At 49.3% G+C, this 10,393-nt stretch overlaps 1 protein-coding gene across 1 annotated transcript in view; it reads left to right on the top strand.

Annotated features, from left to right (window-relative positions):
* The first annotated feature begins 971 nt into the window (after nucleotides 1-971).
* The window catches only part of KCNS3 (potassium voltage-gated channel modifier subfamily S member 3), a 30,821-nt gene continuing 21,399 nt past the window's right edge, over nucleotides 972-10,393 (top strand). The window contains exon 1 of the mRNA XM_037035473.1: nucleotides 972-1,399. The gene's annotated coding sequence lies outside the window, so the exon portion shown is untranslated. The remainder of the gene's footprint in view (nucleotides 1,400-10,393) is intronic.

Here is a 10,393-nt window from a genome sequence, read left to right as displayed (position 1 = left end):
TTTGAAAAACCCTACCAGACACTGTAAATATCACTCTCTTTTCTCTGACTCCCACTGTGGCTTTTAATCGAACAAAAACAATGAGAAAATCCAGGTCTCACCCTTCCCTGAGGTCAGAGAAACTGACCTTCACCTTTCCCCTACCCCCCTGGCCCCACCCTCTCCTGTGCGTTCCAGGCTCAGGGCCTGGAACTCAACTGCAAATGCTCTTGCCAGGTGCTGGTCTGAGGCCAGTGGTCAGCGGGTGCTGGGCTGGGGCAGCTGGCAGCTTACAGGATGTGGGGCTGGAACCCAGGGAGCACTGGGCGCCCACGGCTTGGAGCAGCTGGCCCTGAGGAATTACTGCAAGTCTGCACAACCTAGAAATCTGCAGTTTGGCAGTTTGGAGGCGGGAGGGGAGCGCGGGGGGTGGGTCCCCTGGCATCCTGTTTCTCCCGCTCTGGCACTTCACTGAGCCTTCCTGCTCACTGCCGGGGGCGGGGGCGGGGGGGCCTGGCAGGCAATGCCTTCTGGACAACACACAGCCGTCGCTGAGGTCCTGGTTCCTTCCTCAGTCTCCGCCTCAGGCACCGATCCTCCTGGGACCGTCCCCGCTTCCACTTTTCTGAAAGGAGTATCGACTCGGTCCCCATCTATTCAGTGCACGGGTGCGTGTTCCCCGCCTCTTCTGACTTGGTAAGTTGAGGAACAGAGCGTGGAAACCAGTCTTGTTTTGATCTGTGCATGCGTTTGCAGGCAGCGGGGCTGGTGGTGAACAGGCAAGACGGAGCTGTTTCCTCCTTCGTACTTTGTTTTGAAACAAGTTGGGGCCGCAGGACTTCTAGAAAAAATTCCAACAAATCTGCAGTGTTGCTTGGACCCTGACTTTTGAGAGGCAGTCGCCAGAGACTCTGGGGCCTCGGAGGAAGTGGTGTGTCTCCCCAGGGGTTACAGTGCTCCCAGCCCCGAAGGACTCGAGGTGGGAGGTGTCCAGCGCTCCTGCTCCCTCCTGGACAGGGCGCGTTGCTCCAGGGGTGACTGAGCACTTGGGTCTTTGCGGGGACTGGTGCCCTATACGGCCGCTTCTCTCTCTGTCCAGCCATCCCTTTCTGCCTGTCTTGTGGCCAGACCCCCCAGAGCCAGCAGGGGTCCGCCCTCGGCTGGACCAGGGCTGGCAGAAGCCAGGTGGCGGGTGGAGCTGGGACCCAAGGGGCGTTGCCAAGAGGCCAGCCCCGCCCCGCCCCGCCTGCGGCTCCCTGGGGCTCCAGGCTCCTGAAGAGCTGGACAGATAGACGGACAGTGGCGGCCACGCTTTCCTCGCAGCCGCTGCAGCGGCCGCTGGCCGCGCATTGAGGCCTGATCCCTGCAGCGCAGGCGGCACTGCGGAGCCCAGGGAGTCAGAGGCGCCGGACTCCTGCAGGTAACTACTTCTGTCCCCACCTCCCCGAGCGCTCGCTCCTGAGACTTGCCTCTTCGACCCCGCAACTTTCCCCACGTTTTGCTGCCCCAGAAGCCCCAACCACCGGTGACCCAGGTCGCAGGTGCACGTCCCCAGAGATCTAAGTCTGCAGGGGATTTTGCATCCTGCCGGGTGTTCTCTATTCTTCGTCCCCATAACCCCTCCCCCCCCCCCCCGCCCCCGTTACTAGAGCCTTAGAGATCCGCCTGTTGAGTGACTTGCGGGCAGCTGAGGGGTGCCTGGGTTCCTCCCTCCAAAAGCCGCAGGGAGGGTATCCAGGATTAGTTCCTGGGCATGGGGGGTGGGGCGGGGATGGCAAAGTGTGGAGGACGGACTGGAGGCCAGAGAATCCACGAGCTGGGGAAAGGCGGTGGCGCTTTGAGAAGGGGCATCTCTGGGGCGTTTCTTTAGCCTACTCCTCTTCCTGGAGAGGAGGCGCTTTCCTGGCGAATGTGCTTCCCAGCGCTTGCTCCGCCGCGGTATTCTCCGTCATATCGCCACCTCCCCTTTGCCCTGCAGCGATGAGAAGATGCCCCGCGACAGTTGCTGGGGAGAGGGCACCCCTGTCACCCTTATCTCGGTGCAGCACTGCGCCCTGGGCTGCTGGGGTGCTCTGGTGGGAGCGGCTTGGGGTTCCCAGACTCCTCGTTTGCACGAGTCGTTGTGGTGGGAGTGGGTGCCCCAGGTCGCGAACTTCCTTTCCCCCCACCGCTCCGGGTGGCAGGCTGCAGGGGCGGGGAGAGCCGGCCAGCGCCTTTCGCATTGCAGGGCTCCTAATGGGCACCCCCCGCCCCCTCCCCGCCTAGGTCTCTACTTGTCTTTTTTGGGAAAGAAGCACCTTTTGCGCCCTTGGTTTCTCCCCCACCTCGGCTGGGGAGACTGAGCCGGTATTCTAACTCCGGCAGTCCTTGGCAGGGGTGGGAGACCCCAAAGAATTCCACCCGCTGGGATGATTGGTGATGAAGTGGGGTGGGGGGCTGTTTTGACGCCCTGGAGTGAATGCGGGGAGTGGGGGCGGGGCGGGGTGCAGAGCTGCGGCGTGTGCCGCGTCCTCTAAGAGAGTAAGTAGACTTTGTGCTTCCCTGACTGGCTTTTTCATTTCCTCCCACCTTTGGAAGACTGGGGCACATGAGGATGGCCAGAGCAAAACCCTTCTCCGTCCCTTTCCACTGATTTGCTTAAGTGGTTTGCATAACCATTCGCTTAGAACTGTATAAGTTACTCCTAGGTGCCCCCGCCTTTTAGACTGCTTGCAAATACCTGCCCAGGTAAACAGGAAGCAAGCAGTTTCCTAAGCACCTGCCCCCGTGCTGAAGGCAGATGCCCCAGTGCCTCTCCTCCCCACTTACCTCAGGCTGAAAGGGTGTCGCTGATTCTGCGGTGGGACTTGGAGTGTTGTGTCCGTCCCATTCCTCACCTGGGCTGTGAACTCCTCGAAGACACTGGTTCATCTCTGCATGCCTTTGCAAGCAGCCCACCCTGGGCCGGGCTCTGGGCTCTGCTTTGGGGACGCAGAGTTGGAAGATGAGTTTTTTGCTCCCAGCCTAGTCCCGTTCTTCTTCTTCTTTTTAGGTTCTCCAAGCTCCTTCCTTCCTTCTCCCGTTCTAATATGAGATTTGTCTTTTCAGAAGTAGAATTTGTCAGTATTGGGATGGGGGAGAAGCTAATACCAAATGCTTAAGAACTCTGAATCCACAGCATGCTTTGAATATTCTAAGCAAACTTGTGGAATTTCTTTTCATTCGGTCTTTATGTCTGAGCTGTGCTGATCACAAACGCAGAGAAGCTGTATTTTGATGGTCAAGTGTGTGAGAGCAAATTGGGAGGTTGGAAACAACCTTCGTTCTGGTCAAAAATAGTAAAGTATTAAAAATCCAATACAAACCACCAGCTAAGTATTTTTTCATTATTATTCTATTTTTTAAGAACAGAGGGGAGGAGTGAAACTCCAGACACCTCCTCTGTCTCCAGGGAATTTTGCCCTTGACTGTCACTCCTCACAGACGTTGCCTCCCTCTCTGTTCCACGGGAGACCTCAGTCTGCCCGGGCCTGGCGTGGGGTGTTGGCGTGCGTGTTAGCTTCGATTTTCTTCCTCCTTTTTCAGTTTTTAGTGCGTAACGTTCATTGACTATATACTAGATGGCAGCTACTGTGCTCAGCACTTTCTCGGGCGTTATCTCATTTAATTCACAGAGTAACCCCAGGAGGAAGTGAGGCTGTCCTTTTTCGCACCTGGGTTCCAGCCCTGATTCCACCCTCCTTACGCCACCTCGACTTGACATATGCCACTTTGCTTCTCTGAGTCTCAGTCTGGTGACCTCAAGACATCAGATGCCTAAAGTTTATTGTAGTCTCTTGTAGACGCTGTCTAAAAGCTCTCCAGGTGTTAGCTAATTTCATCCCCATGACAACCTTAGAAGGTAGGCTTTCTTATGACCCTATTTTTGACGAGAAAGAAGAGACCAACTGAGTGAACTGAGTAACTTGTGCAAAATCACAAAAGTAGGCGATGTGAAGGCAGGATTCTACCCCCGCTCCCCCCCCCCACACACACACACTGCAGAGCCACTGTGAGAGTCCGTCTTCCTTGTTTATCCCTGCAGCCCCACACCCTGCCCTGCCTTCACAGGATTCACAGGATTCAGGCTGGGTTGTTAATGGTGACAGTTGGAGGTAGCGTGCGTTTACCCATCGACTTTTTGGCTTCCTGTCTCATCCTTAAAAGGAACCTTGAAAACTGTACTGGAAAAATGTCCTTTTTGCTTTTGCCAAAATAGTCTTCTTTTCCATGGAATTCTGCCCAGCTGGTTGGGAAAAAATAAGGCAGACCATTAAGATCGTGGGCTAGGCAAATATTATGGCTGTTTTCAGAAAATGCGTTTATTATCAGTGAAAAACCCAGAAAAAAATCACAGAACACTTTGCACTTTGAGTCAAATCCATTACAAAGCCAACCAGTAACCAACTCGTAAGAATTTGTCGTGTGGGGGCCATGTGCCCAGGACAGCTGACGCAAGGGCAGACAGATAACCTCCGATCCTGAACTTACAGTACACCTGGAGATTCAAGGTCAACAAGCGCAGAACAGGACAATGCAGGATGCTAGATATTATTTGAGTCCTGATAAAAGTTGCAGTGACTTTTTGTGTAGCCCGTTGTAGTTTGCAGAAATGTTCACAGGGTTATGTTCTTTCAGTTTTCATAGTAACTGATTGTGGTGAGTGGTAGGCAGAGTGGAAGTTAGGAAGCTGATCTTGCAGATGGAGAAATTAAGGCAAAGCGGGCCTTGGACTTGGCCGTGCCCAGATATTTTAGGACTCTCATCTCTCTGCTCCACAGGAGGATATTGGGATGTGGAGGGTCCTTGGAGGTAGTTGAGTTGGAATGTCATCCTGAAGCTTGCTTTTGGTTCCTGGTCGTGGCTAGCCATGGTGCTTAGTGGGAGGGGAGACATTGTTTTTTTGCTGTTTTCTTTTTGCATTCAGGGACCTGGTACGTGAACTATGGATAAATTCTAATTATTATGAATGCTATAACAATGTTTAGAATTTGCAATAAAATCTAGGAGCTGATTTAGAAGAATGTTCATCATTTACCCTTTCTCTAGATCGCCTTTCACAACTTTGCAACACACACCCCCCTAACTCCTGATGAAAGGAAATTCCTCTTCTTAGGCCAGAGTTGCCAGATGAGGTTGTAGTATTTTTTTTGGTGGACAAGGCATCTCACTCTCTTTGGAATCCTGCAGAGCCTTGTACCATGGTTTGCTTGGAGTAGATATTCTATAAAATTGTCTTTGATTGCACGAGTGTTGCATGATAAAGGCCCAAGATCTGCTTTTAGCCAATAATGTTGCAGAGAAGCAGTTAATGTTGACTGCAGTGGCTTTGGTGTGCTTGCTGGCATCTCCAGTGAATGAAGCCTCCTGTAGCTCACTTTCAACCGAGCATGGAGCAGACACTTACCAATGTTGACGGCATGATTGACTTGTGTACACACACACACACACACACACACATCCTCTTTACATATGCAAATATGTATCAGCATCCATTCAATAAGTACTTGAGTACTTTCCTAGTGTTCTGTAGTATGCTAGGGGCTGGGTAAGGTGGGCTAAAGGAAACAGATGTGGGGATGGGTGGGAGGTGGGTAAGGAGCTAGACAGTAAACAAATCAATGCAAAGATTTTAGCAGTGGCAGGCGCTCTAGAGAACTTCATGGGGAGGATAACCAGGGTGGGGAGAACCCTTCTTTAGGTGGGAATCTGGGAAGACTTTTCTGAGGAAGAGCATTCTAGGCGGAGGCAGGGGGGTGAGGATTCCATGGGAGGATGAGCATGGAGCTGTGGAGGGATTCCAGGAGAACCGGGTGGCAGAGTGGCTGGGAGGCGGTCGAAGAGGGTGACAAGGGCCAGATCATGCTGGGCTCTGTAGGCCAAGGTCAGGATCTTAAGAGTTTATCCTGAGGACTGTGATGAGGAATTAATGGGGTTTCAGGAACCAATTTGTGTTTCTAGAAAAACATCGGTGAGGGCTGTGGAGAATAGATGAGAGAGCTGTGCTGGAGAGATCGGACCTAAAACCAGGTGGGACTGAGTGGCAAATGAACGGGAGGTGAGGAAGCGGAGACCACACATGCATCGGCTGGTTATGAAAGGAAACAGACAGAGTGGGTGCAAACAAGAGTTTGCGTAGATGAACGTGTCTGTGGGAAGGCAACCTTGGCCGAGGTCAGGGAGTTGAGTCCAGCTCCTCAATAAGTCAACACGTACACATCTCTGTGTGTGAGTTAAGGGGTAGTAGCGTTTTTGGAAGACTGGAAATTTGACTCCTAGCCTTGGCTTTGTCTCTAATTGCAGGGTAAATTTGAGTGTATCATTTTGTGCTTCTTCATTTTGTTTTTTTCCTCCCGCAACCTGATGATTTTATGATACAAAAAATGAATATCTTCCTATGAATATTCCCCTTCAATAGTGTTATTTATTTGTGTTCATTTGGATCCTTTTTGTAAGTTGAATGAGGAGAACGTTGAGTGGACATATGGCAATGTTTGTGGCGAGATTCTAAGCGTTTGCTTTTTTATGATTGCCAGTCTGCTTTCAGACTGACTGACATGGAGAGACACCAGTGAAAAGCTTGGGGTATGGTGGTGCTAAGCCTCTCCAAGATACAAAGGGGTGAGTTCCGGTGGAGAGGCTTGGGCAAGACTACAAGTCAACTTCCATGTCTCAGCGCACAATTTCCTTACCTGGCCCTCCTTATCACATGAGATGCCTCCTCTGTACCCATGGATGTCTTGTCAAAACTTGCAAGACAGGTACGTCTGTTCTGTTCTCTGGGAACAGCAGAATTTGCTGGCCCCCATGTTAATAATGAATGTCACAGATAGTCTGATGTGGCTTAGAAGCAGTGATAGGGAACCTGATGATCAATTTATGGTGGCTGTGGGAAATGAGAGTTTAAGTAGGACCATAGCCTTGAGAGTTACTCCAAAGATCAGTTGAGACATTTGCTGTCTCTGGAAGACTTCTTCCAGGAATGCCTGACATATCCTGGCAAATAATTAGTGTGTTGAGATAAATGAATGTCACAATACTAAAATTTTGGACTTGAACATGCTTACATTTCTTACTTGCATTCTTCCATGGACTGGTTTGGCTTTCTTAAGCCCTGATTGACATGCCCAGGTGGACCTGAAAGCATTTCCTATTATTTACCGAAGGTAAAGAATTTAATTGATCAAAGAGATGGGAGAACTCGGTGGTTAGTGTCTGTGGTTTGTAGATGTGGATTGAGAGAAGACACTTGGATTCTGGCAGGGTTATTTCAGCATTTTTGTTTTTTGCGGTCAATAAATCATACATTCTGGGCAGTGTTTTTCTTGTGGGTTTGTTAAGATCCCAATTTTCTAAGTGTGGTACCCTCGTAAAGCCACTGACATAAGACGGCCACCACCAGCCCTCCTCCCCTTGGTGATAAGACATCGCCTGGCCAAGATTTGGCCCCAGAGTGTTTCAGGGTTGCACCTTCTTGGGGAATTTTTTTCTCCTCTGGGCTGAAAGTATGAATTAAAGTGTCATTATGTGGCAGTGTCATCTATTTGTCTATCTATCTATCTATCTTTGCCAAAGTATGTAAAAGGTAATAAGATCCCTGTATCTTCTCATCGTCTCCTTAAATTCCAAATCCTGTATGTAGACTGAGTATGGACGGTTGTATGATGCCTTAGCAACTTTACCTTTTTTTAAGATTTTACTTATCTTTAGAGGGGAAGGGAAGGAGAGAGAAAGAGAGAAATAGCCAATGTATGGTTGCCTCTCGTGAGTCCCCTGCTGGGAACTGGCCTGCAACCCAGGCATGTGCCCTGACTGGGAATCGAACCGAGATCATGTGGTTCGCAGGCCTGTGCTCAATCCACTGAGTGCAACTTTACCTTTTAAGCAGTGCCCCAGGCTTCTCGATCTAGTTAGAAATTGAATGTCAGCACGGAGCATCTCTTCAGTGATTAGCGCTGAGCTTTTGTCTCCTAGCTGCTCCAGACTTACTTTGGGGAAGCTGCACACACTTTGTCTTCTCACCTTAGTATCTTTTACGTGGACCTTGAAGTACAGAGTACAGGGGCCAGAGTTATGTAATGTGGTCCTAAACTCTAATGGGACCACATTAGAGTTTCTTTTCCCTTCTTTGTACCAGCCAATTCTATCACCCTCATCAACAGTTAAAAGCACACTAGCAGGCCCTATTTTGCAACCATTCATTTGTAAATTAGTGTCAGCAACTTGGAAATTATCCCATTTCAGCGTGATTAGATGTGGGGGGTAAGTGTCAGAGACTGTCCGGCAACTGCAGTGTGGTCATCAGGAGTGGGAGGCTGGGTGGTTTGGAGTTAAGTGGAACTCCGGGACTGGGGAGGAGATGGGGCTCTCTCTCCCGGGACTGGGGGGCCCTGCTGCACCTGCCTGTCGGCACAGGTGCGCACTCTGGAGGAGACAGTGCTCATTAGTGTGGGCTGCTTAGCTGACTGGACAGAGGGAGACGAAGCACACAGAGGCACCATACTAGGGATGGAGTGTCAGTTTTATGGAATGAAAAAAGAGTTCTAGATACGGGTGGTGGGGATGGTTGCAGAGCATTGTAAATGCATTTGATACCACTGAACAGTACACTTAAAAATGATTAAGATGGTCAGCCTGGCTAGTGTAGCTCAGTGGATTGAGTGCGGGCCTGTGAACCAGAGGTCACGGTTCGATTCCCAGTCAGGGCACATGCCTGGGTTGCAAGCCAGTTTCCGGCACGGGACGCACAAGAGGCGACCATACATTGATATTTCTCTCCCTCTCTCCTTCCCTTCCCCTCTACAGATAAATAAAAATTTTAAAAAATGATTAAGATGGTCAATTTTATGTCATGTATATTTTACCACAATAAAACAATTGGGGAAAAAAGGAAGAAATTGAGATACCAATGCTGTGAAATAGTATTCTCAAATGTTTTGGTCCCAGGGCCTTTACATCCTTAAAAATGACTGAGAAAGCCCCTGAACCTTCTGCTAATATGGGTTATATTTGTCAGTATTTATCTTAGAAATGAGGATAGGTACATACATTTTAAAGTATTTGCGCATTAATTCATTTAAAATAACAATCTCATCTGTTTCAAAGCAAAGCTATTGTAAGAGTGGCATTGTTTTACATTTTTATGAATTACTTATTGTCTGGCTTAATATGAGACACTGAGATTCTTAAACTTGCTGCTCCACTTGGTCTATGTCCTCACATATCATATACCCTCTGCAAAGCTCCATTGGACGCGTGGGGGAGGATGACGAAGAAACAGGAAAATGACATCTTAGTTTATTATAAAAATAGGTTTGATCTCATGGGCCATTTAAAGGGTCTTAGGAACCCCAGGCAGCCTCTGACCCCATTTTGAGAACTACTGGTATAGAATAAATCCACAGACAAGGTAATTTTTTGTTATGTTGTATGTTTTAGCCTCCTTTCCTCTAACATCATCTGAGTTCGAACTTTAGCAATTCTGTGTATTCTGTGATTTCAAATAAAAGAACAAGAGGAACCCTTCAAAAAAAAGTCCCACATTTCTCTTCTGAGTCTATAGAACAAACAACAGCAGTCTTCCATAAACGACATTTGTACCATTCTATCATGAACGCCTTCCCGGCAGAATGGTGTGTATCTGCTTTGAATTTCCCTTGCTCGACTCCCTTGAGTAGAACACTCACAGACATGTACACCTTGAATGGGAAAACCAGGTAAACAAAGCCATGTTTCACTCCAGGGCCCGTGAAGTTTGTGTATTTCCAAAACGCATTCCTATTTCCTGTGGAGTGAGGACTTCTAAAAAAAAATCCTCACCTGAGGACATGTTTACTGATTTTAGAGAGTGAGAAACATCGATATGAGACAGAAGCATCAACCGATTGCCTCTTGACACCCCAAACAGGGCTCAAATCGGCAGCCTAGGTGTGTGTCTTGATCGGGGATCAAACCTGTGACCCTTCGGTGTATAGGATGATGCTCCCACCAACTGATCCACCTGGCTAGCACCAGTGCGAACTTCCTTTCAGTGTCTTGGGTGGAAAGCCTGCACCTGTCCGGAGGAGGTGCCTCACCTGGTCTCCTGGGCTGGGTCCTGAGCTGTCAGCCATCTGTGCTCTGCTTGCTGGGGGATGCTGGGAGACGTGAGTGCTCATCAGAGGGTCTCATCTGCCTCTTTCCAGCTCTGTCCCACCTCGTTCTTCCTTGTGTGGAGAACTCGGACACTTAGGGAATGGACTGGGAAAAGCAGAGGTATAAGAATGCATTTTAATAAGTCAAATGGAAATCCTTTTCACTTGCATTGCCTGGGGATCTCATTATTTTATAATTCTTTTCATGTTGATAAAGTGTGGAGTTGCTCATAGCAGATAGTGCTAGGCAGAACATTAAGAAG

Source organism: Sturnira hondurensis, unplaced genomic scaffold, assembly GCF_014824575.4.
Source record: "Sturnira hondurensis isolate 20B ecotype Veracruz unplaced genomic scaffold, ASM1482457v3 Scaffold0022319, whole genome shotgun sequence".
NCBI classification, from domain to species: domain Eukaryota; kingdom Metazoa; phylum Chordata; class Mammalia; order Chiroptera; family Phyllostomidae; genus Sturnira; species Sturnira hondurensis.
This window is presented reverse-complemented; position numbering and strand designations above follow the sequence as displayed.